General features: G+C 35.8%; 1 non-coding gene across 1 annotated transcript; it reads left to right on the top strand.

Annotated features, from left to right (window-relative positions):
- The first annotated feature begins 10,116 nt into the window (after window positions 1-10,116).
- Window positions 10,117-10,224, top strand: LOC144456126 (U6 spliceosomal RNA). Its single transcript, XR_013485027.1, has one exon. It is a non-coding gene; the product is annotated as a U6 spliceosomal RNA (small nuclear RNA).
- The last annotated feature ends 520 nt before the right edge of the window (window positions 10,225-10,744 follow it).

Below are 10,744 nucleotides of genomic sequence, written 5' to 3'. Positions count from 1 at the left end.
ATCCCACTATTGCAGATGCCATCCGTTAATTTTAGCCTTACCTCTGTTAAAATAAAAATTCTCTTTGTTACTCCATCATGTTTGCTTGTTATTTAGAATTTATTATAAATATGCTGATGAGATCTTTTCAGTGTGGTAAAATGGAAAAAACAAAAAACAAAAAGAATCCTGTCTCTGGAGTCAGGGCCTTTCATTCAAATCTTGCCTCTAACACTAAATGGGTAAGTTTGAGCAAGTCACTCAACTGTAAAAAGAAAGAGTTGCCCAAATGACCTCTGAGGTCAGTTCCAACTCTAGATTTATAATTTTAAGAGCCTTTCCTAAGAGTAGGGTTTTTTAGAGATAAACAAATGATAGAGAGAAGAGGAAGAGAATATGAGTGCTGAGATCTACAGGGAGCACACACATAGTATTGACTGAGTCCTCCCCAATTTGAATAGCTAGAGAGTTTCAGAAAAGATTAAGAAACAGGGAAATGAATTGTGGAACTAGAAAATCCATAGTGAGGAGGGGATATGTGATGTAAAAGGGTCAAAACAAGGAACTGCAACAAGGTCTAAGTGAGAGCGAACAAGAGGCAAAATCCAGCCAAAGATAACAGGACATTGACCTAAGGAGACTGTAATCCAGGTGTTTTGGAATTATCTCAATTTGCCACACTCAGATTGTAGGTATGTGGGTGTGCATCTCGCTACTCCTGCCATACCATTTCTTCAAAAGTCCCTTTAGCTGGACAGCTCCAGTGGCTGCTGTCCTGATTGTTCTCCATGGCAACAACAAAAAGCACTATAGCCTCAGACCAAGAGGGAAATAAGACAAGTACACAAATAATTAAATTCAAAGTAGAGTGTGAAAGTGTAGAGGGATGGTGTGAACAAAGTGTTATGAGAGTTTAGGGCAGCGGGAAGTTCTATCTGGCTGAAAGGTTCAAATATGTCTCATTCTCCTGTCTGCTGCTATTTCCAAAGAAGGATCAGTTGAATGAACTGATTTTAAGCTTCAATGTAACCTTACTCCACAAAAATTTTCCCCTAGAAAATTTTCTCACCATTTTATTACAATCTATAAACCTTATTTGCAAGAAAGTGAAGATGTAGAAAAATTGACTATAGGATGATGCCATTGCTGATATTTATAGTCCATGGCATGTCTTCATTTTTACAACTACCTTTCCTCAAAACCACTTTGAAAACTTATAAATTTTCAGTAATTTCCATGGAACAAATTGTAAAAAATGAACAGTATCCATTTATCCAACCATCCATATATATATATATATATATATATACATATATATATATACATATATATATACACATATATATGTATGTGTGTGTGTGTGTATATAGATATAGATATAGATATACACATATATATGTATGTGTGTGTGTGTGTGTATATAGATATAGATATAGATATATACTCTAAGATATACAGATATATACATAGAAAGAGACAGAGAGACCGAGACAGAATAAAGCTTAATATTGATATCTTTCCAAAAACACAGTCTTTACCATCAGGACAATTTTATTTTAGAAAATACAACCTCACTGCAATAATTATAGAATTTGAAAATTGGAAAGGAGCTTAGTAGTTATCTATTCCAAGGATACTTATTACATCATACCTGATAAGTACCTGTCTATCCTCTGTGTGAAGACTTCCAGAAAGGAAGAACCATCCACCTCTTTTGGAACTCTATTGCACTTTTGTATAGCTCTAATTGTTAAGAAGTTTTTTGTTTTTTGTTTTTGTTTGTTGTTGTTGTTGTTTTCCTGAAATCAAGTCTAAATTAGGTTCTTTGTAAATACTAACCATTGTCTTAGGTCCTGAGGTCAAAGAAAGCAAGCTATTATGTAACTTCTGGATTTTGTGTTCTCTGGGCACATCATGCCAAATGCTTTCAGTCAATACTCATGTGACATAACCCTTTGCCATCAGGTTTGCCCTCCCCTGGATACAGTTCAGCTTATCAATGTCCTTCTTAAACCATGATACTCAGAACTGAACACAGTACTCCAGATGAATTTTCATAGGGGTACAGTATTTTGGGACTAGAACTTTCCTACTCCAGGAAACTATATCCTTCAGTGCAGACCTGAGATCATATTAGCTTTTTTTTTTCACTACCACATTATAGTGTTTACTGTATTGACTTTAGCAGTTTACTAAATCCCCCATCATTTTAGAATAACTATCAACCATACCTCCTCTATCCTGTACTTGTAAAATTGATTTTTGTACCCAACTGCAAGACTTTACATTTATTCCTATTGAATTTCATCTTATCAGATTCAGTACAATATTTTATCCAATAAGATCCTTTTGGATTTTGATTCTGATGCATTAGTAATTTCTCCCAGGTTTGTGCCTTCTACACATTTGATGAGTATACCATTTACATGTTGACCCATGTCATTGATCAAAAGGTTATCAAATATCACAAGGCCAAACAGATCCATGAAGTGCATGATTAAGAGACCTGCCATTTTGACATTAAACCATTTTAAAAAACATTTTGATTCCAATGATCCAACCAGTTTTAAAACGATTTGATTTTAATACTGTCTAATCCATATTTCTCCTTCTGCAAAATAGTATGAGTTAATTTATGAAAAGTTTGGCTACAATATAGGTAAACTATTATATTCTCTTTATCCTTAGTTTAGTAATCCTGTCAAAAAATAAAGAAAATGAGGCTAATTTGACATGTGCCACATTTTTGTTGAGTATCTGCCATATGCCTAAGGCTCTTTCTGAACACTAGGTATTATAGGAGAATGTGGTGTCCCACCTGCTCTTAATGTCTGCCCACAAAAAGACATTGTCTCAATAGAACAAGAATAAAGCAGAGCTATCACCCTCCATTATAAAATAATAGTATTGAGTAGAGACATTGCACATTATAAATCATTATTAGCTTATGCCCAATGTAGTTCCCTTAGAATTTTCTCTGACCAACATCTGCCATTCTTCATGGTCCTATTTCACAAAAGTTTTCACAAGTGCTTTCTAACACTATGGATTTGTTTATTCTATAAATTCTGACTTGATCCATTACAATGCCCTATTTACTATCTCAGATCACAATTTGAATCATACTTTCTTTCCTCCAGGAGGATTTTCGCCTCCAGATATGGCACTGATTATGTTCATGGAAAACAATGCCAACATCACAAGTTCCGACAAGAATGGGCCTAATGATAATATTGTTCTGTAGCCCTAGCCCTAGATGGGATCTTTGACATCATCTTATCCAGTCTCTTCATTTTGTAAAAAGAAAAATGAAGTTTAGAGTTCTAATCACCTTCCCAATGAAGTCACATATGTAGTAGTGGCATAACTAGGATTTGAATCAGAAATGTTCATTATTACCTGGTTGGCCAGGTGATGAATTTTTGCCCAAAGCAATTCATTAAGATCATAACTTAAGCTGCATATGTCCTATCATCTCCGATGTGGGAAGGAACACTCTTGCCAAAAAGATGCTGTACCATTCAATGAAAATAAATAATATGATTTTTTTTTTTCCTGAAGAAGCAGAATAGTGTAGGAAATAGAGAGTCTCCCTCACAATCAAGAGACCAGGGTTCAAGTCCCATCACTGGCACTTATTAGCTACATGAATCTGGGAAAGTTATTTAAGCTTTCAGTGCCCCAGGCAATCCTCTAACAATTTAAGTTACATAGCAGGTGACTATATTGGCAAAAGGAGTTTCCTTCCTTCCTTCCTCACAAACATTTAGACTTCCATTAAACCATATCCAAATCTGTCCAAAAATGAACAGAAAGAAATCTGTTTTCTAGTTCCAGCCTTGCTACTATCTATACAATTAGTCAAGCCATTTCACCTTTTTCTAAAAATATTTTTTTAATTTTTATTTTTTTTTAATTTTAGGCAATTGGGGTTAAGTGATTTGCCCAGAGTCACACAGCTATTAACTGTCAAGTATTTGGTCTGAGGCCAGATTTAAACTCAGGTCCTCCTGACTTCAGGGCCGGTACTCTATCTACTGCACCACCTAGCTGCCCCCAAGCCATTTCATCTTTATAACTTCAGTATCCTGTCCTAAGATAGCCTTTGCAGTTCTGAAATTTTGTGGACTCTTAAGTTCTTTTGCTATGAAACATCATTTATTTCTGGTGTAGGACATGAATCTAACAATATCCTTCTCATGATGGGATAGATATTTCAATTATGTCACAGAAAGATCTTCATGTTTCTTGCATGTTGTTTCATAATTAAGATACCATATAGAACTATAGAATCTCAGATATAAGGGAAGTTAAACACCTATGGCTCCCATTTTTAGGAGTAAGTGATCAGACACTCAGTAGTTAGAGAAGACTAACATATGTGAAACCATAGGAAATGTTAAAAGGTAGTGTATTATTAAAAGACAGATTTTTGTACTATAGGCCATAAGTACTGTTAAGTTCAGAAATCAAGAAGACCAATGAGGGTTGGAGTAGGTAAAATCATGAAGTATTGGTATATGATAGGAAACAAGGCGTCACTGATATTTTAATATAGATGTGAGATGGTGAAGAAAAAAGGGCTTAAATAGCTTAATCTGAGGGAGGTTGACTAGAACTGTCAGGAAGAAAGCAAGGAAGGATGGAAGGAAGGATGGAATGGAGGAAGGAAGGAAGCAAGGAAGGAGAGAAGGAAAATGGAGGAATGGAGGGAGGGAAAAAGGGAGGGAAGAAGAAGAAAGGAAAGAATGAAAGGAAGTAGGGAGGAAGAAAGGGTGGAAGGAAAAGCATGTAATAAGTGCTTACTGAGTGACAAGTATAGTGATAAATGCTGGGTATAGAAATCCAAAGGGAAACAGTCTTTACTTTCAAAAAGCATACATTCTATACTATTGTGTTATAAGAATTGATGAGCAGGCAGACTTCAGAAAACCCTGAAAGAATTATATGATCTGATAGTGAGGGAAGTGAGCAGAACCAGGAGAACATTGTACACAGTAACAGGAACATTGTATGATGACTAACTTTGATATACTTATCTCTTCTTAGCAATGCAAGGATCTAAGACAACTCCAAAAGACTCATGATAGAAAATGCTATCTACATCCAGAAAAAGAACTGTGGAGTCTGAATGCAGATTGCAGCAATATTATTTGCTTTCTCTCTCTTTTTTTGTTTCTTCTTTCTCATGGTTTCTCCCATTGGTTCTAATTCTTCTTTACAACATTACTAATGTGAAGAATAGGTTTAATGTGAAAGTGTATGTTGAGCCCATATCAATTTACATGCCATCTTGAAGTGAGGGGAGGGGAGAGATGGGAAGAAAATTTGGAATTCAAAATCTTATGGAAGTGATTATTGCAAACAAAAAATAAATAATAAATATACTGATTTTTTAAAAAAGCTTACATTCTAATAAGAAGATAATACATAGAAGGGAATGTAGGTGAAGAAAAAGTATTTTGGTCTGAGAAGTCAAATGGATGGAGAATAGAGCGATAGAAGAGTTGAATGATACTTCCTTTCCAGAAGCAAAAGCAATATTGTTTGATTATACATCACAGTAAATGAAGTAGAAAGAAGGCTTGGTTCCATGGTGGACACCACACAAATGAGTTAATTAAGTCCACTAAGGCATGGTTTCTGAAAGTCCAGAGAGTATAAGAGCAATTCTAATCCCAGGAAAAAGTTGTAGTGGACAGCCAAATGGCATAAGAAGCATGGTCCAGCTTGGGGCCAGTTAGACATGGAAGGCTACATGAGTTTATATTAACTCACTTACCTATCAAGAGAGGACTGGAATTTCAAAGGTGAGCAAATTAACTCATCCATGCCATGGATGTATAGGATTTGAATAGGTAGAAGTATAAAATCAAAACTCATTAGAATGTAAGCTCTTTGAAGACTGCAGATGTTTCATTTTTGTCTTTGTAACCCCAGTATTCAACACAGCATTTTGCTTATATTAGGGGCTTAAAAAATATTTGTTTAGTTGAATCAAGCTGAATGGAGTGGAAAGTATAATCCAAATGAGATAAATGAATTCATAGGGGTGAAAATGAAATGTCAAATACCAAGGTCATGGGGAAAACCAAACAAATAAAGTGAAGAAACATCTTGGGAAGAACTGGAAAATAAGGATTGGTAGGCAGGATGGAGTCAGAATATGGAAGATGTCAAAAGTCAAGAGGAAGATATTAGGTTTGTAATGGTGCAAATGAAAACATTTTACTTGGTTAGTTTCAGATTGTAGCATTTTTAAGCCATAGAAAATTCTCAAAACATATCTACCAAGTCATGTAAGTGTTATCTGCATTGTTGTTGTTGTTCAGTCATTTCACTTGTGTGCAACTCTGTGACCCCATTTGGGAGTTGCCATTTTCTTCTTCAGCTTATTTTACAGATGAAGAAACTGAGGCAAAACAGCATTAACTGACTTGCCAAAGTTTCACACAGCTTGGAAATGAGGCCAAATTTGAACCCAGGAAGATTAGTCTTCCTGACCCTAGGTCCATCACTCTATCTAGGTTCCATCTAATTGTCAATGTTATCTGAGTTACAGGAAGGATAACTCACATTGATGAAGTTATATATGCATGAAATATAGTAGGAAATCAAGAGTCATCAACAGATTTTGAGCAAGTGAGTGAAGTAATGAAGGTAATATGGAAGGAAGGCTAGTCTGGTCCTATATACAGCACATATTTCAAAGAGGAAAGAGTAGAGTCAGGAAAACCAAGTACAACTATTCTGGTATGCAATTGTGATGAAACAAGGAAACTCCAGGCTCTTTGACATCCAAGTGAAAGACATATCTTTAGGCAAAGGGGCCTTCATAGCCATACTGTGAGGAGGGGAAAAAGTATGATTATGGAATATACATGATATTCAACTAGTAAATGCTACATCTAAGTTAAATTTCCTTGGGTAAACATTGTTTTAGATTTAGTTTTAGGTTTGATTTTTTTTAAATAATTAAAGCAATGGTTAAATATGAAATAGCCCATGTTATTACCTCAGGGATATGACCACAGATAAAATTTAAGCTTTTGCAAGCCCACTGGTGTGTCTGGTATTATTCTATGCAGCTTGGTATCTACCAGGTGGTATTCCACAAGATGGCTGTATGGAAAGCAACTGGAAAAATCTGAACATGAGGATTCAGTTGAAACAATTGCTGAAGCTGTGTCCTGCCATGGCCTACACTAGATATTCTTTAATAGAGTCAGATGTTGAAACAAGACTACCTTCACAGAGCAGGGATTCAAGCATTTTAGTGAGATGGTGAGTCTCTGAATCTTGTGAACCTTTTTGCAGAATAATATTTTAAAAATATTAAAATCAAATACAAAGTTTTAGAGAGGAAAACAATTATTTGAAATGCTGTTATTGTTTTTTGGGTTTTTTTTTTAAGTTCATGGACTCCAGGTTAAGAACTCCTGTAAGTTAATAATCTAGGATTTCTTGGGAAAGAAATTGGAGATGCAGTAGCCAAAATTCCATTTAGGTGAATTAACAGCTCACACATAATTAATAAGAGAAATTAGAAAAAGAACCTCATTGGAAAGAAGCTGTAGATGGTTTCTCCCCTCAAAGTGACCTTGTAATCTATCAGTCATTAATGTAATAGCAAAGAGCATGAATGCCACCCTGTGGCTACTTATAGAAATTATGCTTAATATGGCATAATTTTGCATAATAATATGGTAATGAGGTGTTATTAAAAGAAATCACGCAGATGTCAAGAGAAGTATCAGCTGCCCAGGTGAATAGTCATCACTGTTCAGCTCAGGGAGAATTTAACAGGAAAGTTGGGGGAAATGTCTACTAAAGTCTCATTCCATGAAAATAGAAGAAAGTCCCTGTCATAGAAACCTAAAGAAACATCTGCGCAAGTTTAAATGGAGAAAACATACAATAATACTAACTTAATTCAATTAAAGAACAGAACATATAAGTTTCCTCAATAGTATTGGGCGTGTATATAAAACATACACACAGGCTCTCATATGCACAGTCACCTTGTTACACACACTTGTTCACACGCTTTCACATACATTTGCATTATTCTTCTGGTATTTTCTGGGACAGCAGGTTAAGACTTGAAAAGCAAAGACTAGGGGCCAAATGGGTACAAAACCAGCTGGTGTTGACTCTTTGGCTTATATTTGACCGAGAAATTGGGATTTCACTGAGTCTTTTGAGTTAGCAGGTTCAAGTGATAGCTACCCTGTTCTCAAGTTCTATCATTTTGGCCTTAGCATCATCTCTTCTCTCCACTGTCACTGCCACAACCTTGGTGCAGGTCCTGAAAACCTCATCAATGCACTATTATTATATATAGCCTGCTGCTTGGTCTTTCTTCCTTAAGTCTCTTTCCTCTTCAGTCCATCATCCATCTAGCTGTCAAATGAATCTTTCTGCACTGCATGTCTAACCATGTAGCCTTGCATTCTGTGAACTTCAATTACTCCCTTTCACTGCTAGGGACAAAAAATAAAGCCCTTTATAACCGCTTTCCTCCTATCTTTGCAGCATTCTTAAACTTATTCCTTTCCATGTACTCTACCATCCAGTAACACTGGCTTCCTTGTTGCTCCTCTCATGACACTTCATTTCCCAACTCCAGGCATTTCCCTTGACTGCAGCTATTTCTGGAATTCTCTCTCTTCTGTACTGTGCTTCCTGTCTTGCCCAGCTTCCTCTGTTATAGCTAAAGTGCCATCTTCTACAAGAAGCCTCTTCCTAAACCCTTAATGCTAGGTCATTCCCTTTGCTGATTAGCTCCAATAATATATACATATACATGTATATGTATGTGTATGTGTGCATGTATATATATATGTGTGTGTGTATGTACATATGTACATACACACACACACACAAACACAATATATACATTTTGGGGTGTTATAAAGTTGTTCTATCTTCCCCATTAAACTGTGAGCTACTTGAGGGCAGTGGCTACCTTTTGCCTTTTTTGTACCCCCAGTTCTTAGGACAATGCCTGGCAAATAGTAGATGCTTAATATATGTTTGTTGATTAGTCTTCACATAGGCTCAATTAGCCCTCTGGGAGGCCCATAGAAATCATATTCAATGGTGCATTTCTCCCTATTATGTTTGTATTTAGATTTTTTTTACATTATCTTTTCCATTGCATTACAAGCTTTTATAAAGAATAGGGACAAATAGGCAGAGCTCCTTGAAATCAAGATCTAAAGGGAATAAATATTACAACTGCTTTCTTGTGTCACCATAGTAACATAAACTCTAAAATTATTTAATCCACTTTCAAATTCAATCTCCAAGGTGAGCAGAATCAATGTAAGAGAAGAAATATGAGGGTGGTGATGGCCAGAAGAATATTTAAGTTGTAATGTCAGTGTTCCACACTTCAAGAATAAGACCATAAAGATTTGCGTCAGGTTTCTGTTTTATTTCACTTAGGTGTGCTTCAGTTTTCCAAATGAAAGAACAAAGGGTCACTGGGAGGAATAATGAGTAGTTGATTTAGAATAAATGAAGCAGGGGGAATATAACCTCACACTGAATTCTGTGAATATAGAGAAACGGTTCTTTATCACCATTCTTAGAGTCTATCTATTTTGTTTTCTGTGCTATCCTTTGCTGACCTTCTTGCTGTTCTCAGTCTGGTCACCCTCAGCTCATCCACTACTCTCAGAAGTCACCCTATTACCCTGTCAGCTTCTGTCTACTTTCCTTTTAAAAGGGAACTCAGAGTCTTATGTTATATAGAAAATACCACCCAAAGATTTCTGAATGTTTTATGAGTATATCCTCATTTTGAAGAGAAGGAAATGCTAAATCCTTACTTTATCAGTGAGGAAATTGAGCTGCATGACCCGCAACTACTCTCAGTGTTCATCAATGGTCCATCTGGTCTCCATGATCCAGTGTCTAGTTCCTGGTCACAAATTAAGAATCCTTCTTTTAAGCAAACATACAGTAGGAAAGGGAGTAAGTAAGTGGTGGTAGAGTAGCATCAGGAATAGGAAGTATGAAAAAAGAAAGAAATGCATTAAAGTAAGAAAAGACTTACTAAGCAATGGAACAGGGATTTGTGGGGAGTATGGGGAAGGAAGTTATCAATAGTCAAACAAAAACATGTAAATAGTGCTTGTTTCGGCAGCACATATACTAAAAATTGGGATGATACAGAGAAGATTAGCATATCCCCTGTACAAGGATGGCACACAAATTCATGAAGTATTCCATTTTAGAAAAAAAAACAACATAAAAATGAGTGACTTGTGGGGTGGAGCTTTGTTTGTTTTAGTCTGGACCTGTTATTTTGTTATTTTAAGTGAACTCCAGTATAGAAATGACAATTATTTATGCAGATATGCAACTCTTCTATTAACTTAAATTCTTAGAAAGTTTTATGAGGACATTAAAAAGTTAAACATTTTACCAGTGGTCCTACTCTTTTCATATATAATATACAGGATGTGAACTCCAAGCTTGATCCTCTATCTGCTACATTATGATGGCTTTATAACTTACAGTCTTTTGAATGTCACATAAGATGTCATTAGATTAAAAATATTTTGTGAAATCATCAGTCATTCTGATTACAAATCCTGATTTGGGGGGATGGATTGGAGACCAGAATACAGAAGAGCATTGATTCCAAGAGGCTAGTTCTGGAACTTGTGACAGGAAAGAACTATAAATCAATGAGTCACTGCAAAAAAGGAGACCTAAGGGCATAGCACAGGTAGAAACTGAAAAGAGGATACCT

Source organism: Phascolarctos cinereus, unplaced genomic scaffold (assembly GCF_003287225.1).
Source record: "Phascolarctos cinereus isolate Bilbo 61053 unplaced genomic scaffold, phaCin_HiC Scaffold_2;HRSCAF=192, whole genome shotgun sequence".
NCBI classification, from domain to species: Eukaryota; Metazoa; Chordata; class Mammalia; order Diprotodontia; family Phascolarctidae; genus Phascolarctos; species Phascolarctos cinereus.
This window is presented reverse-complemented; position numbering and strand designations above follow the sequence as displayed.